Raw genomic sequence first — 22,266 nt, 5'->3', positions numbered from 1 at the left:
TTTATATGAAATTTGCTTTTTATTTTTTTAACTGATCGTATCTGCTTTACTATATTTTTTTTTTGTAATTGTGAAACCTTGCTGGCCATTAATCACTGTATATAAATCGATAAATCATTTAGTTTCACTTATAAAATCCCTACTGCAACTCGATGAATGCAAAAACAGAAAAAAATTTCTTTCTTTTTCCCTCGACACCTCTGTTCTAGCATCATTTTTCAAAAACTTTGAATACGAATCAATTTTTTAAAACTATAAATGTAGAAGTGTTAGGAATCGTCTATGTAAACTATCTGAAAGTTTTCGAGTTCCAATTCCTCAAATTGAGTTTTAATTTTGGAGTCAAAGTTCGTATTTAAAAAGTCAACACTTTTGTTCTTCGTTAAATTTAAGCTCGTTTTAATGTTTATATTTCAATTAATGATATAGAAAGTTTCTAAGAATGATTTAAAACTTATTTCATGTAGAAACTCGGATCTAAAACGTTCTTAAAATGAAGATTGATGTTTGAGTTTTGTTTGGTTCACGAAGAACAGCAATAGCTGTTTCTGTTTAAAATTTTTCTTTCTTTTTCTTTTCTGTTAATTCCAAACCTCACAACAATCGTTTCTGTTTGATTTATAAATCCAAAAATCAAAGTTTCTGTTTTATCTCTGGTCGATTTTAAATTAAGAAGAAGAAGAAGAAATAAGAGTAATTAATTCGGGTTAAATATATATGGGTTACAATTTAAAACAGAAAAATAAAACTGGTTCGATGGTATTGGGTGTGTGCGGGTGTTCAAGAGGTCTTGGGTTCAAGCTCGGTTTGGGGCAATTTTTTTTAAAAAAGGGCTTATTTTGAGGTAATTTTCATTTCCTAAATTTTTTAATATTATTAATATTATTATTATTATTATTATTATAATTATTATTATTATTATTATTATTATTATTATTATTATTATTATTATTATTATTATTATTACCATTATTACTATTATTATAAGTTTATGAAAATGATTTAAATTAAAATTAATTTATGATTTAAATGAATTAGTATTATTAAAATTAGTATTATAATTATTATTATTAATTAGTATTATTAACATAAGTACTACTATTAATATTATTAATAAGATTATAATTATTAGTATTAAAATTACTATGATTATCACCATTATTACTAAAAGCAACCATACTTTAAATTCTATCAAAATTTCTTGTAAAATTAGTATTATTATTGAAATTAATATTTTTAATAAAATTATCATTTTAAAGTGTCATTATTAAAATTAACTTATTAACAATACTATTATTATTATTATTATCATCCTTAATTAAGTATTATTACAAATAGATATTTTTAATATTAATATTAATATTACATATCACTATATTCTTATTATTAAAAGGATATTAATTAAACTATATATAAAAGATATCAATTTATATATCTTATATCATAAATAAACTTTAATATATTAAAATGTCATAACGAATGATAAATATTAGTATATATAAAATATATAAATTAAATATATTAAATTTATCTAATATAACACATAAAAATAACAAATAAAGTCATTAATAATATATAAACTTGTTCAATTACCATTATACATGTTAATATATATATTTTATATAGGTTCTGAATTCGAGGTCAACCCTACACTTGTTCAGTGCCATCCTATGCATATTTACTACAAACTATCGTATAGTATAGTGAGTTTCATTTGTTCCCTTTTTATCTATATTTTTGGACTGAGAATACATGTACTATTTTTATATCTGATAGACACAAGTACAAACTATTATGCGACCAACATGAGTATTTTTATTTTTTTCATTTAAAACATGCAAATCCCTGCTTTGTAATATCATTATTGCTAGATGAACTAAAGAGGCAAACGGAATTATTATAGATAGCGCTATTGGGAGTAACGTCCCGCACTGTTGACCTCAGGTCAATTGGTGGTATAATAATGATCTCGACAATTACATATGTATTGTCTCGGGGTAAAATCGTTTAATTTTGATATTATACTCTCATGACATACTTTTGATATACATGATATATCGTCTTTTATTAAATCTTGTGATCTATTACTGAAATCATTATTTATGACAAACCTATGAACTCACTCAACCCCGTGTTGACTTTTTAAGCATGTTTATTCTCAGGTACTTAAATATTGCTTTCGCTATATATCTGCTGCTTTGATGATGATTTCTTGCCATGCTTGGAGTCTTCATGCATTACTTACCAATTCATTTAATGCTCTAAATACAATGTAATCTATTTATCTTCTGCTGCAATACTCAATAAAACGTCTCAGATAGAGTCGTTCTCGTTTATACAACTGTGATTTGATATAATTTGTCACAAATACCCAGGCCCTATTTGGGGGTGTGACATAAGCAATCAAACTTATAAAGACTTGATTAATTGAAATGAGTTTATGTAGACAATTGACCACACCATTTGCCCGATGATTCACGTGTAGCGACCCCGACAAATCGTCAAGTGACGGCGTCGACTACGTAGGTCCCATTACCTGGTCATAAGTCTTTAAAACAGACGTTTGACCCAAAATATGTCGCATCCATTCAAGTGTAAAGATTGTTTCAAAGTTTACAAAGATAATTGACCACAAGTTAAGTTACAACGTTATAAGTACAATTGAAAACTATGCGACACAGTTTAAATAAGTTCAAAAGATGCTCCAAAATGTATGTATACTCGACATCCAAGCAAGTATCAAAAGAGTGCGGAAGCATGTATCACTAAGCATTCAAAACCTGAGAAAACATAGAAGAATCTGTCAACGAAAACGTTGGTGAAATCATAGGTTTAGTAAGTATTAAACGTTGTTTTTGAACCACAAGATTTTGTATTTCCATAACGTAGATTATCCAAATCATTTGCATTCCAAAAGTGTTGTTATACGCGAGCACTCAATTATCAAAACTTAACCAACGTTACCCCATCACACAGTGCTAGAACCCACACTAAAACACAAAAATATATTTCATCCGCATAACGGTAGCGAACCGTCCGAATGAGGGTTTGTTAAACCCGTATGGCCACACAATATAAGTTCTCGCTTACACCCTGCAAGTGTAACTAATGATAATCGAATTGAGGCATTTTTGTTCTAACTCGCACGTGGAATGTTTGTTTTCACACTTGTGTTCAAAACATAAAAGTAAGTAGTACAAGATGTAACAAAGTATATGTTTTCTCAGCCCACGATTTAAAAGTATAAAAGTTGTTGAAAAGGTGGGACTATGATCTCACCTTGAGCGCAAGAGTTAATAAAGTACTTCAACGAGTAAACGTGCAAAGAACAATGCTAGTCTCGACCTAAACAATTAGGTTGTATCAATAACGATAGTCACGAAAGGTCAAAGTTGTTCAATTAGTCCTATGGCTCGTTACGACTCGATTATGTAGCATGTGAAATCAAATTGTCAAGTTTCATGCAAGGTACAAGTATATAAACAAGTTAGGAGGGTTGCATAATCATTTGGTTAAGTTTGACAAAAAGTCAAACTTTGGTCGGTCAAAGTCAACAAAAGTCAACACGTTCGGGTCGGGTCCCGGACAAATTTTCTATGCTAATTATTCATATACAAGTATATTAAAACAAGTTTCATGTGAATCGGAGGTCCGTAGGTCATCAAACATTTCACGTGAAATGGGACGAGGAGGTCAGAATCTGACCAGGCACATCTGCGCGCCGCGCGGGGATGGGGCGCGCCGCGCCACCATCTGTGCAGGTCTGTTTCTGTTTTTCCCAAGTATGCACGAGCCAAAACCTTTTCCAACCCAACTCTTGACCCGCAAACACTTATAATGCCTATCATATATCGTTGGAAAGGTATTTTGACGAGGAATACAACTAAGCACATTTCATCAATCAAACTTCCACTTACAACAACCAAAAACCGTAATTAAACATTCATAATCAAAGTTTAAGTTCCAAAAACGCATTTTATGATTCGGGTAACCAATTTACATGTATGTTATGCCGTTTCGAAGGTAATCAAACACACATTGCAACAAAACACTTAACAACAATATCTCATAGCATTTGACGCATCAAAAGTTCATGTAAAGCTCATCAAACCCTAATCCAAGTTCACAAAATCATTAATCATGTTCTTGGAGTTTCCTTAATCAACCTATACATCAAAACGAAGCTAATGATACTAGTAACACTTTTAAAACATGCACTTTAACAATCTAACGACATTTGATCATCCAAAATCAAGGATTTAGCAAGTAATTTTCATATTGAACTAGTTACACCAAAAACAATGAATCGAGCATACAAATTACATACACGACATCACAATGAGCCATAGACACTAATTAACAACATTTCAAGTCAAAAACACGAATTTAGAGAAATCTAGAGTTTTAGAAATGTTACCCAAACTTGATGATATTGGTATCAAAATGTAGAGGATGAAGAGAGGATCACGAAAATGTAATTTGTTTTGATGTTTGCTTCTCCAATCGGATTTAGATGATGATTTTATGTTTGAGGGTTTTGAGTTCAAAAATGGGAAGTAGAGAGAAAGAGGAGGATGAAGGTGGGAGGTGGAGATGAAATGAGTGGATGTGGTAAGTGGGTTGACTAGTTGACCTAGTCAACTAGTTTGCCCATTTGGCAATCTCGGTCCCTCAAGTTTCAAAGCGGGTGCGGGAATTAACCCAACGAATATTTTAAAAACGTTCGAGTAACGGATGACTTTATAATTAGATAACGAGAATATTATGAACGTTAGTTAACGAAAGATACAAATTTGAATAACGAAAGATATTATATAAAAAAAAAGACGGTGTTAAAATAAATTTAACGGAAAATCACGGGATGTTACATTATCCACATCTCAAAAGAAATTTCGTCCCGAAATTTAGTTGGAAGTAATAGTCGATGTCTCTTACTCGAGACTTAGTGTAGTAACTCTACGAATGATTGAAGGTACTTTCTTGGACATTCCACGAATCCGGATAGTCGGGGTGTTACGTTGTATTAGGGCTTGGTTTTACGATCCACAAGTTCAGCCGGTTTTCCTATGAAGAGGAGTTTGTCATCAATAGTTGGTGCATCTAGAAGGATTGCACGTTCCTGTTCCGCAGGACACGTTTCTAAGTTTGTTACACGAAATGTAGGGTAAACGGAAACTTAATTGAGTCGGAAGTTCTAAACGATAGGAAGCGGTTCCAATACGCCCCAAGGTTTCAAAAGGTTCGATATTGCGGATATAGCCTTTCTCGATTTCCCAAAATGGATTACACCTTTCCAAGGTGCGGTTTCTCAATATTACGCGGTTACACACTGGGATTTGTGAGGTTTTCATCTAAGTTTGGTATGACTCTTTTGGGCGACTACGGGTCGTCTCGAGCCCTTCTCGGACTTGGATTATCTCAATTGTTGTTTCTTGGGTGAGTTAAGATTCGGTGTTTTGTTTGCCACATGCTTTGGTCCAACGAATAGGGGTATGACATTAGCGGTCATATAGGGTTTCGGAAAGTGCGTGTGAACACACGAGTGGTAACTACTGTTGTAAGAGGGATCTACTAAAAGCGACCATGCAAGTTTGAAACATGTCTTTCGAAGACGTAAATCGTTCGTTTGTTCGGTTCGTCTGTTTGTGGGTGGTACGCGGTACTCATGTCTAAGCGGTCTCCAAGGTTTCTTGTAAAACCAGAAGTGAAACGAGTATTTCGATACGGGATAATTGACAAGGATACACCGTGTTGGAATAGAATCTCTTAAGATATGTTTGAACAAGTCAGTTAGGGTTCACAAAAAAAAATGTTCGTTAGGACTATTCACCCTCGTGGCGAATACTAATGTAATGTGAGGAGTTTCTCTATCCATGGAGAAATGTTACAAGGAGTTTCCTTAAACGGAAATGCGAGCGATAAAGATAGGAGTGAAATGAGGACTGAGAATAGGATGAGCTTACATCTCGAGGTTGCCATAACGCGCCTCTAGTTGTCGAAAATTGAAGTCTGGAAGAGAAACAAGATAGTACACGTAATTGTATAGTTCGGGGTTGAATAATAGTTGGCCGATTATCAGAAATACAAGGGCGTTAAGTCAAAGAAGAGTGAAGTATCGTTGGATTGTGTGTTATCTTAATTCCCAGTAATATCAGACGGTAACGGTGAAATAACAGAGGTATGTAGTGTGGTACGTGATGACAAGAATATTGATCGGATCCACAATTTAGTATTCGAATTCTTCGTGCAAAATAACGAATTTCCGTTCCGTTGATTTCGAGTCGAGGGAGTATGCCTTTCGGCGTTCAAGTAGAAATATTTCCATGTTTGAGTTCCATCTGTTGCTATACGATTTTTAACTAGAAATGTTGGTGTGAAGAATCACGCTCAAGGTGCGAACACGGAGAGGTTTAAAGTTTTCCTTAGCGAGTTAACGAGTTTAAAAGTCGTGTAACACGAGAAAAGTCAGAAATGAATCTTCGGTAATAACAGACGAGATCTAATATTTTTACGAATACAAGTCCGAGTTGGTAGAGTTTCCTGATTACATGTGGCTTGATTTCGAGATTGATTGTAATGCCTTGACCATTAACATCATGGTCTAGAAAATTGGACTTCGTTCAACAGAAATTCTCACTCGGAGAATTTGGTATAGAGTTGCTCTTTTCTCAAAAGTTCGAGCGTAAGATGGTGATGTTGTTCGTTTTCCTTCTTTACTTAAATAAGTTAAGATGTCATCCATAAATACGATAACAGATTTGTCTAGATAAGTTGCATACGTGGTTTAGGAGGTTCATGAATACGGACGGAGTCCTAAATAAATCAAACGGTACTAAGAGGGATTTACAACTAACGTTGCGAGCTCGGAAAATGGCTTAGGAGACATCGTCTCCCTTAACCCCCAATTGATGATAACCAGAACGGAGGTCGATTTGGAACATACGGGATTCGTGCAAATAATCATGAGGTCATGGATGCGAGGGAGAGGGTATCGGTTTCCAACCGAAAATTTCTTAGTTCACAATAATCTATACATAAATGTAGGGCAACAATTTCTCCTTAATGAATAGGTTTTGAGTTCCTTAGTTCTATTGGTGTCGAGTTCAATTTCTTAACGTATATCCTTCGATAATATTTATAGGCACACAATATTTTTCCGTTGGTCGCTTAAATCGTCTAAGTAGTATCTGGGGGAAAGAGGTGGAATATAAAGAGCACGAGTCAAATCCTTGGTTATAAAACGTCTAACGGTACTCGAATCGAATAAGTATGAAATATACGGTTTGTTGTGAAGAAACGTACCCGTGACTAGTCCATCATCGTCTCGGGCATCCTAGGTGTCGATGTTGTAAGTTCAACGGCGCGCGTTGGTTTTTGCTTTATTCTTTGGGCATTCATTCCTAAAATGACCCGATTGGCCACATTTGTAGCAATTACTCGGCTTTGGTGCGTCGGGCCCCTTTTGAGTGACGGGGGCGGTACTTCCACAATACTTGGCAATATGACCACTACCTTGGCACCGATGGCAAATTAGCTTGCCACATTCACCAAAATGATGCTTGTGGCATTTGTTGCAAAAAGGTCGTGTCCCGGCGTAACTTTTCTTGCCGACGGGGGTGAGAGGTTCCTTGGCAAAGTTGTTGTTGTAGTTGCTCGATTGGGGGGCTTCCCATTTTCTTTTGCTGTCACCCGACTCATCCTCTGCTTTAGGTGCCGGCACTTCAATCTCGTCTACCGTTTCGATCAATTGACGGGCCATATTCAGGGCCTCTTGGTGATTACTGGGTTTGGATGACATTACTCCTTGTTTGATGTTCTTGGGAAGACCATCCATGTAAAGTTCAACCCTTAGAGGTTCGGGGGTCACGAGGTTTGGGCACATCAAGGATAGCTCAGAAAATCGTTGATTATATGCCTTTAGGTCATTCCCGACCGCTTTTAAAGTTCTTAGTTCGTGTTCGAGCTTACGGGTCTCTTCGCGCGGGAAGTATTCGGTGATCATCTTTTTCTTTAAGTCGGCCCATGAGAGAGTGTGAGCTTCATCGATACCCACCGACAGCACATACGTATTCCACCATGTGAGGGCGATACCGGCAAAAGTGTGGGTGGAATATTTGACTTTGTCTTGGTCCCGACAACCGCTTATGCTAAAAACGGCTTCTGTTTGCTCAAACCATCGGGTGAGCACAACCGGTCCTCCGGTCCCATCGAAGGTGTGAGGTTTGCACCCCATGAAAGTTTTGTAGGAGCAACCCTCGTTTGAATTACCGGCTCCATAGTTGTTGTGGTTGTGGTTGTTATTGATGTCGGAGGAGATACTAGCCATAGCCGCACCTATGGCGGTGGCTATCATGCGTTGAAAAGCTTGTTCGGAAGTTTCATTACGTGGCCCACGACGGGGAGGCATTGTTCCTTCAAGACACAAGAATATCGTTGATTAGTATTCTCAATAATACTAATCATGATAGGGAATGATGATGTAGAGAAAATTTTCCTTGACTCGCCTTAAATTCTTTATGTCATAATGTCGGAATGTCCATATGAATCACCGTAATATAATCCCGGAAATTATATTACCCTGATTCTCATGTGCATTTAACATTACCTCATAAAGTCAAGGTGGCGCGTCAACAAAATTTATCAACGTAAGATCAAGATCGAATACGAGTTAGATATGATAGAAGAGTTCGAGTATAAATGCACAAATAGTCAAGTAATTCCTACTTCAGTCTATATGCCGGTTGTAGTCTAGATTCACCTATGTACCCTATGACTCGGGGTGGACACAAATGAACTCTAAATCCCTACAACCAAGGCTCTGATACCACTTGTAGCGACCCCGACAAATCGTCAAGTGACGGCGTCGACTACGTAGGTCCCATTACCTGGTCATAAGTCTTTAAAACAGACGTTTGACCCAAAATATGTCGCATCCATTCAAGTGTAAAGATTGTTTCAAAGTTTACAAAGATAATTGACCACAAGTTAAGTTACAACGTTATAAGTACAATTGAAAACTATGCGACACAGTTTAAATAAGTTCAAAAGATGCTCCAAAATGTATGTATACTCGACATCCAAGCAAGTATCAAAAGAGTGCGGAAGCATGTATCACTAATGTAACGACCCGCACTTTTTCGATCATTCTATACTTATAAGATTAATATTTACATAAATTAAACCTTGCCAACATGATAAGCAATCCAAATTGTTGAGACTTATATTTCCGAAAAGAGTTTTACACAACGTTTGACTGTCTAGTTTGACCGATGATATCACGAACTATACAATATATGATAATTATACGTTTGTGTATATATATGTATATATACATATTTAACATGATTAAAGAATGTTTTAATATCTCATTTTGTATTAATAACAACAAGTTATAAGTATATTTTGAAACTACTAACTTAAGTTTTCAAAATGATAACAATACGTAACGTTAATTGACATAAATACTTAAGACTTATAATGTTTATACATATATTGTATAAGTAATGTATTTAATCATTTTTAAAGACTTAAATACATAAAACCATATAAGTGTATTCACAAAAGATAGCTATATTTGAACCCTCATTCCATTTTTCACAAAATTTCTATACGTATACCTAGAGTATTTATACTCGTATCATACCTAGCTTCTATAAGTATTTACTAATAGTAAATACACATCAAATCACCACCAAACCTACTCTTGTTACTGCCCTTATAGCTAGGTAATTGAACTTGGAAGCAATTAAGACTAGATACATAAAATGATAGCTTGAATTTTGTCTTGATACCCCCCCATGGCCACGTTTTTTTTTCCTATATATGTATCATCATTCTCTTTCATTTTAACTCCAAATTTCTTAAGATAAACACACACTCTCTCTTCACTCTTAACCTCCATAATCATTCAGCAACTTACTAAGAAGATCTAGCTTCAAAAACCATACTAAAACACCATAAGAAAACCATACAAAAACACTTCAAGAAAACCTTCCAAGAACACCAACTTACTTCCAATCTTTCATCCACTTCTATCACCCTTTTGATTCTAGCTTCTTACTCCTCTTTTACAGCAACTTTATCCAAGGAAGTTGAGGTAGAATTTATGTTCATAACCTTATTCAATTCATATATATATAGCTATCTTATTTTGTGGTACAAAAGTTTAACAACAAGAACATAGTTTGAATGTTTTCAAACTTGTTTGCAAACTAAATAGATCCTTCTAACTTAACTTTTAAAATACTTCAAGACATGTAACATAACTTATTTATATGTTAATTTAACAAGGTAAAACTTGGTTTTTCAAAGTATAAGTATTTTTGGAAAAATGGTCATTAAATGATTTTGTTGTAACAAAAATGTTTAACTTCATATGTTTCACTAAACTTTCACCTATGCCGTATGATTTTGAATACAAACCAAGGTATTTACAGTTCATAGTCTTAAAGAAGAACTCGATCCAAGAAGATGGCAATTTGAATCAACGAAAACGGACTTGTAACGAAGAAACTATGACCGAAACAAAATTGGTTATCCAAGACTTAATTGACTTCGGGATTCATTGGAAAAATTTACATAAAATCACATCTTTATAAGATAACATGATATTTTATATATATGTACTCATAATTCAATTTCATATGGTTCAGGATCACCCGTAAGCAACACGAGAAGATTAATCATAAGATCCCATGATTGTACGCAACACGTCATTTGACAACACCGGTACCATGGGTCAAGATTAATCTCGACCAATACATATACGATGGGGTTTTATTTATTTCGTTGGGGGTTTTATTTATTGCGGGTATATTAAACATCTAAAAATGAACCATTAAAAAATTGAATTGCTAACCTCGGACAGCTAACTTCGGACTAAGGAAATATTCAAAGTATTAAAAGTATAACAAGTATATATATATATAACGTTTGTTTTAAAATGAAAACATATTGATATATTATATATGGATAGGTTCGTGATATCAACCGGAAGACCGAGTCAAAATATATATATCATCAAGACAAGGGTGAGTATATAGTCCCACTTTTAAACTCTAAATATTTCGGGATGAGAATACATGTATTTTATGTTTTACGATATGGACACAAGTAACTGAAAAATATGTTCTACGTTGAGTTGTACCACTGGCATACTTCCCTGTAGCTTGGTAACTAATATTTACAGCGGTATTGTAAACGCGAATCCTGTTGATAGATCTATCGGGCCTGACAACCCCAACCGGACTGGACGACCAGTATTCAACGGTTGCACAGTACTTCGTTTTGTGACTACACTTGGTACGGTGTAGTAAGATTTCATATTAAAGGGAATATGCGACGTGAAAATGTTAAGTATGGTTACCAAGTGCTCAACCACTTAGAATACTTTTATTAAACTGTTTATATACGAAATCTTGTGGTCTATATATATATATTGCTGCCGGCACTAAACCTATATCTCACCAACTTTATGTTGACCTTTTAAAACATGTCTATTCTCAGGTGATTTCTAAAGCTTCCGCTGCATCATGTTGGATCTAACCAGGATCTTGCGTACGCATGTTTGTGTCAAAAATAAAACTGCATATCCGAGATGTTGTATTGTAAAATATGCTAGAAACCGTGTTGTTGTCATTATTTGTAAAGTTTGTAAGTCGAAGATTATCGCTAAACGTTAATCTTCTTTTTATGGTCTTAAGCTTGTAACAAAAATAATGGTTGTGGTTTGTAATGTATAATATATGCAGTTTTTCTTTTAAAAATGTCTCATATAGAGGTCAATACCTCGCAATGAAATCATACGTTATCTAACGCTTTCTTATGGTTAAGGACGGGTTATGACATGTGGTATCAGAGCGTTGGTCTTAGCGAACCAGGTTTGCATTAGTGTGTCTAACCAAGAAGTCGTTAGGATACATTAGTAAAGTCTGGACTTTGACCGGGTCTGATTTTAAAAACCATTGCTTATCACTGTTGGTTAAAATTTAAGTGTAAATATTATGTAAGTACTAATGGGTTAGTTGTTGTGTGATAGATGTCGGGCTCGAAACTTATTATCACATTCAGCGACTCCGAATCAGAACCTTCAGATTGTGTTTCAGTCATTAACATATCCGATGACGAAAGTGGTATTTTTGGGGAAGACTCACAATTTCCGGATGAACCAACTATAGAAATATCGGAAAGTGAACCCGAGGAGGAAAGTGAACCCGAGGAGGAAAGTGAACCCGAGGAGGAAAGTGAACCCGAGGAAGAAATACAGGAAATTACAAAAGACGAGTTCGAACTAGGAAAGAAACGAAAGGCTAATGAATTAGAAAATTCAAATCCCGAGTTTAGTAAGGATGATGTGGCACCAACTCCACTAAACACTACCACCCCTATCCCCGCTATTCCTATTAGTGCTATCCCGGCGTCTAGTTCTTCGGCTCCTCAGCCAAAACGTAGGGAGACAGCTAGGATTCGCGTTGGGGGATTCCCTGGACATAAATGTTTTGGGAAATAGACCAAATGATGCGCTACCGTATTAAACCATGGAATCACATAATGTTTTGTATAATATTATTAGTGTGGCTTGTTTAAAGTTTGATGTAAGCATATGTAAAATAGCGAAGTATGAAATGCAATAATTTTCCATGGTTAAGTATTATTTAGATTGTAGTAATTGGTTCTGTACTAAGCTATTAAGTATGAACATTAACGGGTAGGTACTACCCTAGATATAATTATAAAACGCTAATAAGAAGAAAAGGCTTTTATAATAATACCTGGTTCATATTATTAACAAGCTATAATGTACTATAAATACACACTACATCTATAATAATCCATGTGAATAATTATTTTCTTTCATTAGGAAATGGCGCGATTGAACCGAATGACGGAACAAGAAGTCGAGAACTTCATCAACCAGCGAGTCAACGATAGAATGCTATGGGTCGAAGCTGCAAGAGCTACTGCAGTTAATCCAAATCCTCGTGTAGGATGCTCCTACAAGACGTTTCAAGCTTGCAAACCTTCATCATTCAGTGGAACGGAAGGACCTATCGGTTTAACCCGATGGATAGAAAAGATGGAGACTGTGTTTAAAATCAGTGGTTGTGTTGAAAAGGACATGACCAAGTATGCATCGTGCACTTTACAAGATAGTGCACTCACGTGGTGGAAGAATTATGTGAAGGCGGTAGGAGGAGATGTAGCTTATGATACTCCATGGGAAGAATTCAAAGCAATGATAATCACCGAGTATTGTCCAAGGAATGAGGTTATTAAGTTAGAAGATGAGTTACGAAGTTTGAAGGTGGTTGGTACTGAAATCACCAACTACAATCAGCGATTCATGGAATTGGTTTTACTATGTCCTGAATTGGTTCCAACCGAAGCACGGAAGATTGAAATGTACAAAGGTGGTTTGCCCAAAAAGGTCAAGGCAAACGTTACGGCGTCGAAACCTAAGACAATTCATGAAGCTATAACCATGGCGAACGAGTTAATGGATCAGGTCATTCTGGATAAGAAAGCATTCACTACTGAGGTGAAGGTATCGAGTAACAAAAGGAAGTGGAACGGAAATTATGATCGAGGTTACCAACAGCAATCTTTTAAGAAACCAGAAACCCCGAAAGGTGCGGGTAGCGGTTCAGGCTTTGGTTACAAAGGACAAAGTCCTTTATGCAACCGTTGTCACAAACATCACTTTGGTTACTGTAGTGTGTTGTGCACCAAATGCAATCGACAGGGACATCTTGCTGAAGATTGTAAGGCTCTCGTTACAAATGCAAATGGTAACAAGACTCCTGCCACCAACGCAAATAGAACTGCTTTGGCTACCATTACTTGTTTTGGGTGTGGAAAACAAGGCCACTATAAGAGCCAGTGCCCGAATCCAGAGAAGAATATCGGACCTGCACGTGGAAGAGCGTTTGTTATTAATGCTAGAGAGGCACGAGAAGACCCGGAGCTTGTTACGGGTACGTTTACCATCAATAACTTATCAGCATCTATTTTATTTGATACTGGCGCCGATAGAAGTTACGTGTGTAGAAATTTTTACACTAAATTGAATTGTTCATCATTACCTCTAGATGCTAAGTACATGATTGAGTTAGCTAATGGAAAACTAATTAAAGCCGATAAAATTTGTCGTGGTTGTGAAATAAATCTAGCCGGAGAAACGTTTAAAATCGACTTAATACCCGTAGAATTAGGAGGTTTTGATGTAATAGTCGGCATGGACTGGATGTCTAAAATAGGAGCGGAAGTTGTTTGTGCCAAGAAGGCAATTCGTATTCCTGGTAAGGATAAAATACCCGTGATGATTTATGGAGAGAAGGGTAATTCAAAGCTAAAACTCATTAGCTGTTTGAAAGCCAAGAAGTGTTTAGAAAAGGGATGTTACGCTATTTTAGCACATGTTAATAAAGTCGAAAAGAAAGAAAAATGCATCAACGACGTGCCTGTGGCAAGAGATTTTCCTGAAGTTTTTCCGGAAGAATTGCCGGGATTACCTCCATTTAGATCGGTAGAATTTCAAATAGATTTAGTACCAGGAGCTGCACCAGTGGCTCGTGCTCCATATAGACTTGCACCGTCCGAGTTAAAAGAACTTCAAAGTCAGTTAAAAGAATTACTGGACCGTGGATTCATACGACCGAGTACTTCACTGTGGGGAGCTCCAATTTTGTTTGTTAAGAAGAAAGATGGATCTTTCAGGATGTGTATAGATTATCGTGAATTAAATAAGTTAACTATCAAGAATCGGTATCCACTACCGAGAATTGATGACTTATTTGATCAATTGCAAGGATCATGTGTTTATTCAAAAATCGACCTAAGATCGGGCTATCATCAACTACGTGTCAAAGAAGAGGACATTCCGAAAACTGCTTTTCGAACACGTTATGGTCATTACGAATTTTTGGTCATGCCGTTTGGATTGACGAATGCGCCAGCTGTATTCATGGACCTCATGAATCGAGTTTGTAGTCCGTATTTAGATAAGTTTGTTATCGTTTTCATTGATGATATTCTTATCTATTCCAAGAGTGAGCAAGAGCATGAAGAGCATTTAAGGTTGATACTGGAGTTGTTGAGAAAAGAACAACTTTATGCTAAATTTTCTAAGTGTGCTTTCTGGTTGAAAGAAGTGCAATTTCTTGGTCACGTTGTTAATAGCGAAGGAATTCAGGTTGATCCAGCAAAAACTGAAGCTATTGAAAAATGGGAGACTCCTAAGACACCAACGCAGATACGCTAATTTTTGGGTTTAGCCGGTTATTATAGAAGGTTTATTCAAGATTTTTCCCGAATAGCTAAGCCGTTGACAGCGTTAACGCAAAAAGGGAAGAAATATGAATGGACTTCTGAGCAGGAGAGTGCATTTCAATTACTAAAGAAGAAGTTAACTACGGCGCCTATTTTATCGTTACCAGAAGGGAACGATGATTTTGAAATATATTGTGACGCTTCGCGACAAGGTTTTGGTTGCGTTCTTATGCAACGGAAGAAAGTGATTGCATTTGCATCCCGACAATTGAAGATTCACGAGCGGAATTATACGACGCATGATCTAGAATTGGGAGCAGTCGTGTTTGCATTGAAGATGTGGAGACACTACTTGTATGGGGTTAAATTCACCGTGTTTACTGATCATAAAAGCCTTCAACATATTTTTGATCAGAAACAGCTGAACATGAGGCAACGTAGGTGGGTCGAGTTAATAAACGACTATGATTGTGAAATTCGTTATCATCCCGGGAAGGCGAACGTGGTGGCCGATGCTTTAAGCAGAAAGGAACGAGAACCAATTCGAGTTCGAGCAATGAATATAAAAATTCGCATGAATCTCAACTCACAAATCAAAGAAGTTCAACGAGAAGCACTTACTAAAGAAAATAAAGGAAATGAAATAATGAAGAAGTATGAGAAGCAACTCGTTATGCGGGAAGATGGAATTCGATATTTTGCAAATCGTATTTGGGTACCGAAGTTGGGTGGATTAAGGAAGTTGATATTGAACGAGGCACATAAGACAAGATATTCGATACATCCTGGAGTTGGAAAGATGTATCAAGATCTTAAGACGCATTATTGGTGGCCTAATTTGAAGACAGACGTTGCAACATATGTTGGGGAATGTTTAACTTGTTCCAAAGTCAAAGCAGAACACCAGAAGCCGTCAGGGTTACTTCAACAACCAGAAATTCCAGAATGGAAATGGGACGGTATTACCATGGATTTCATCACGAAGTTACCAAAGACTGCCTGGGGATACGACACCATTTGGGTGATTGTTGATCGTCTCACCAAGTCTGCACATTTCTTGCCTATAAAGGAAACAGATAGAATGGAGAAACTATTACGATTGTATATAAAGGAAGTTGTTTCAAGGCATGGAATACCTATTTCCATTATATCCGATCGTGATAGTAGATTTACCTCAAAGTTTTGGCAATCACTACAGGAGGCACTAGGAACTCGTTTGGATATGAGTACCGCATATCATCCGCAAACGGACGGGCAGAGTGAAAGAACAATTCAGACTCTTGAAGACATGCTCAGGGCATGTGTGATCGATTTTGGAAACGGATGGGATAAGTATCTACCGTTAGCAGAATTCTCGTATAATAATAGTTATCATGCGAGCATTGGAGCTGCGCCATTCGAAGCATTGTACGGAAGGAAGTGTAGATCTCCTATCTGTTGGAATGAAGTAGGAGATCGACATTTAACTGGTCCCGAGATCATACACGAAACGACCGAGAAGATAGTACAAATCAAGGAGAGATTAAAAACAGCCCGTAGTCGCCAAAAGAGCTACGCCGATGTCCGAAGGAAACCATTAGAGTTTCAGGTCGGGGACATGGTTATGCTAAAGGTGTCACCTTGGAAAGGTGTAATACGTTTCGGTAAAAGAGGTAAACTGAACCCAAGATACGTAGGCCCGTTCAAGATCATCGAACGCATTGGACCGGTAGCTTATCGACTCGAGTTACCGCAACAACTCGCCGGAGTACATAATACCTTTCACGTCTCGAACCTTAAGAAGTGTCTTGCAAAGGAAGACCTTACCATTCCTCTTGAAGAAATCCATGTCGACGAGAAACTACAATTCGTCGAAGAACCAATCGAAATCATGGACCGTGAAGTTAAACAGCTCAAACAGAGTAATATACCGATTGTTAAGGTTCGTTGGAATGCTAGAAGAGGTCCCGAGTTTACTTGGGAACGAGAGGATCAGATGAAGCAAAAGTATCCACACTTGTTTCTCGATGACGCAAAATAGGTACAATTTTAAAATTTCGGGACGAAATTTATTTAACGGGGAGGTAATGTAACGACCCGCACTTTTTCGATCATTCTATACTTATAAGATTAATATTTACATAAATTAAACCTTGCCAACATGATAAGCAATCCAAATTGTTGAGACTTATATTTCCGAAAAGAGTTTTACACAACGTTTGACTGTCTAGTTTGACCGATGATATCACGAACTATACAATATATGATAATTATACGTTTGTGTATATATATGTATATATACATATTTAACATGATTAAAGAATGTTTTAATATCTCATTTTGTATTAATAACAACAAGTTATAAGTATATTTTGAAACTACTAACTTAAGTTTTCAAAATGATAACAATACGTAACGTTAATTGACATAAATACTTAAGACTTATAATGTTTATACATATATTGTATAAGTAATGTATTTAATCATTTTTAAAGACTTAAATACATAAAACCATATAAGTGTATTCACAAAAGATAGCTATATTTGAACCCTCATTCCATTTTTCACAAAATTTCTATACGTATACCTAGAGTATTTATACTCGTATCATACCTAGCTTCTATAAGTATTTACTAATAGTAAATACACATCAAATCACCACCAAACCTACTCTTGTTACTGCCCTTATAGCTAGGTAATTGAACTTGGAAGCAATTAAGACTAGATACATAAAATGATAGCTTGAATTTTGTCTTGATACCCCCCCATGGCCACGTTTTTTTTCCTATATATGTATCATCATTCTCTTTCATTTTAACTCCAAATTTCTTAAGATAAACACACACTCTCTCTTCACTCTTAACCTCCATAATCATTCAGCAACTTACCAAGAAGATCTAGCTTCAAAAACCATACTAAAACACCATAAGAAAACCATACAAAAACACTTCAAGAAAACCTTCCAAGAACACCAACTTACTTCCAATCTTTCATCCACTTCTATCACCCTTTTGATTCTAGCTTCTTACTCCTCTTTTACAGCAACTTTATCCAAGGAAGTTGAGGTAGAATTTATGTTCATAACCTTATTCAATTCATATATATATAGCTATCTTATTTTGTGGTACAAAAGTTTAACAACAAGAACATAGTTTGAATGTTTTCAAACTTGTTTGCAAACTAAATAGATCCTTCTAACTTAACTTTTAAAATACTTCAAGACATGTAACATAACTTATTTATATGTTAATTTAACAAGGTAAAACTTGGTTTTTCAAAGTATAAGTATTTTTGGAAAAATGGTCATTAAATGATTTTGTTGTAACAAAAATGTTTAACTTCATATGTTTCACTAAACTTTCACCTATGCCGTATGATTTTGAATACAAACCAAGGTATTTACAGTTCATAGTCTTAAAGAAGAACTCGATCCAAGAAGATGGCAATTTGAATCAACGAAAACGGACTTGTAACGAAGAAACTATGACCGAAACAAAATTGGTTATCCAAGACTTAATTGACTTCGGGATTCATTGGAAAAATTTACATAAAATCACATCTTTATAAGATAACATGATATTTTATATATATGTACTCATAATTCAATTTCATATGGTTCAGGATCACCCGTAAGCAACACGAGAAGATTAATCATAAGATCCCATGATTGTACGCAACACGTCATTTGACAACACCGGTACCATGGGTCAAGATTAATCTCGACCAATACATATACGATGGGGTTTTATTTATTTCGTTGGGGGTTTTATTTATTGCGGGTATATTAAACATCTAAAAATGAACCATTAAAAAATTGAATTGCTAACCTCGGACAGCTAACTTCGGACTAAGGAAATATTCAAAGTATTAAAAGTATAACAAGTATATATATATATAACGTTTGTTTTAAAATGAAAACATATTGATATATTATATATGGATAGGTTCGTGATATCAACCGGAAGACCGAGTCAAAATATATATATCATCAAGACAAGGGTGAGTATATAGTCCCACTTTTAAACTCTAAATATTTCGGGATGAGAATACATGTATTTTATGTTTTACGATATGGACACAAGTAACTGAAAAATATGTTCTACGTTGAGTTGTACCACTGGCATACTTCCCTGTAGCTTGGTAACTAATATTTACAGCGGTATTGTAAACGCGAATCCTGTTGATAGATCTATCGGGCCTGACAACCCCAACCGGACTGGACGACCAGTATTCAACGGTTGCACAGTACTTCGTTTTGTGACTACACTTGGTACGGTGTAGTAAGATTTCATATTAAAGGGAATATGCGACGTGAAAATGTTAAGTATGGTTACCAAGTGCTCAACCACTTAGAATACTTTTATTAAACTGTTTATATACGAAATCTTGTGGTCTATATATATATATTGCTGCCGGCACTAAACCTATATCTCACCAACTTTATGTTGACCTTTTAAAACATGTCAATTCTCAGGTGATTTCTAAAGCTTCCGCTGCATCATGTTGGATCTAACCAGGATCTTGCGTACGCATGTTTGTGTCAAAAATAAAACTGCATATCCGAGATGTTGTATTGTAAAATATGCTAGAAACCGTGTTGTTGTCATTATTTGTAAAGTTTGTAAGTCGAAGATTATCGCTAAACGTTAATCTTCTTTTTATGGTCTTAAGCTTGTAACAAAAATAATGGTTGTGGTTTGTAATGTATAATATATGCAGTTTTTCTTTTAAAAATGTCTCATATAGAGGTCAATACCTCGCAATGAAATCATACGTTATCTAACGCGTTCTTATGGTTAAGGACGGGTTATGACAACTAAGCATTCAAAACCTGAGAAAACATAGAAGAATCTGTCAACGAAAACGTTGGTGAAATCATAGGTTTAGTAAGTATTAAACGTTGTTTTTGAACCACAAGATTTTGTATTTCCATAACGTAGATTATCCAAATCATTTGCATTCCAAAAGTGTTGTTATACGCGAGCACTCAATTATCAAAACTTAACCAACGTTACCCCATCACACAGTGCTAGAACCCACACTAAAACACAAAAATATATTTCATCCGCATAACGGTAGCGAACCGTCCGAATGAGGGTTTGTTAAACCCGTATGGCCACACAATATAAGTTCTCGCTTACACCCTGCAAGTGTAACTAATGATAATCGAATTGAGGCATTTTTGTTCTAACTCGCACGTGGAATGTTTGTTTTCACACTTGTGTTCAAAACATAAAAGTAAGTAGTACAAGATGTAACAAAGTATATGTTTTCTCAGCCCACGATTTAAAAGTATAAAAGTTGTTGAAAAGGTGGGACTATGATCTCACCTTGAGCGCAAGAGTTAATAAAGTACTTCAACGAGTAAACGTGCAAAGAACAATGCTAGTCTCGACCTAAACAATTAGGTTGTATCAATAACGATAGTCACGAAAGGTCAAAGTTGTTCAATTAGTCCTATGGCTCGTTACGACTCGATTATGTAGCATGTGAAATCAAATTGTCAAGTTTCATGCAAGGTACAAGTATATAAACAAGTTAGGAGGGTTGCATAATCATTTGGTTAAGTTTGACAAAAAGTCAAACTTTGGTCGGTCAAAGTCAACAAAAGTCAACACGTTCGGGTCGGGTCCCGGACAAATTTTCTATGCTAATTATTCATATACAAGTATATTAAAACAAGTTTCATGTGAATCGGAGGTCCGTAGGTCATCAAACATTTCACGTGAAATGGGACGAGGAGGTCAGAATCTGACCAGGCACATCTGCGCGCCGCGCGGGGATGGGGCGCGCCGCGCCACCATCTGTGCAGGTCTATTTCTGTTTTTCCCAAGTATGCACGAGCCAAAACCTTTTCCAACCCAACTCTTGACCCGCAAACACTTATAATGCCTATCATATATCGTTGGAAAGGTATTTTGGCGAGGAATACAACTAAGCACATTTCATCAATCAAACTTCCACTTACAACAACCAAAAACCGTAATTAAACATTCATAATCAAAGTTTAAGTTCCAAAAACGCATTTTATGATTCGGGCAACCAATTTACATGTATGTTATGCCGTTTCGAAGGTAATCAAACACACATTGCAACAAAACACTTAACAACAATATCTCATAGCATTTGACGCATCAAAAGTTCATGTAAAGCTCATCAAACCCTAATCCAAGTTTACAAAATCATTAATCATGTTCTTGGAGTTTCCTTAATCAACCTATACATCAAAACGAAGCTAATGATACTAGTAACACTTTTAAAACATGCACTTTAACAATCTAACGACATTTGATCATCCAAAATCAAGGATTTAGCAAGTAATTTTCATATTGAACTAGTTACACCAAAAACAACGAATCGAGCATACAAATTACATACACGACATCACAATGAGCCATAGACACTAATTAACAACATTTCAAGTCAAAAACACGAATTTAGAGAAATCTAGAGTTTTAGAAATGTTACCCAAACTTGATGATATTGGTATCAAAATGTAGAGGATGAAGAGAGGATCACGAAAATGTAATTTGTTTTGATGTTTGCTTCTCCAATCGGATTTAGATGATGATTTTATGTTTGAGGGTTTTGAGTTCAAAAATGGGAAGTAGAGAGAAAGAGGAGGATGAAGGTGGGAGGTGGAGATGAAATGAGTGGATGTGGTAAGTGGGTTGACTAGTTGACCTAGTCAACTAGTTTGCCCATTTGGCAATCTCGGTCCCTCAAGTTTCAAAGCGGGTGCGGGAATTAACCCAACGAATATTTTAAAAACGTTCGAGTAACGGATGACTTTATAATTAGATAACGAGAATATTATGAACGTTAGTTAACGAAAGATACAAATTTGAATAACGAAAGATATTATATAAAAAAAAAAGACGGTGTTAAAATAAATTTAACGGAAAATCACGGGATGTTACATCACGAACGTCATAACTTTTGATAATTATATAATCGTTTTATTTATTTTATGATGTAAGTTTTTATTATATATATATATATATATATATATATATATAT

The sequence above is a fragment of the Rutidosis leptorrhynchoides genome, chromosome 4 (genome assembly GCF_046630445.1).
Source record: "Rutidosis leptorrhynchoides isolate AG116_Rl617_1_P2 chromosome 4, CSIRO_AGI_Rlap_v1, whole genome shotgun sequence".
NCBI lineage: Eukaryota > Viridiplantae > Streptophyta > Magnoliopsida > Asterales > Asteraceae > Rutidosis > Rutidosis leptorrhynchoides.
Note: the sequence above shows the minus strand (reverse complement) of the source record.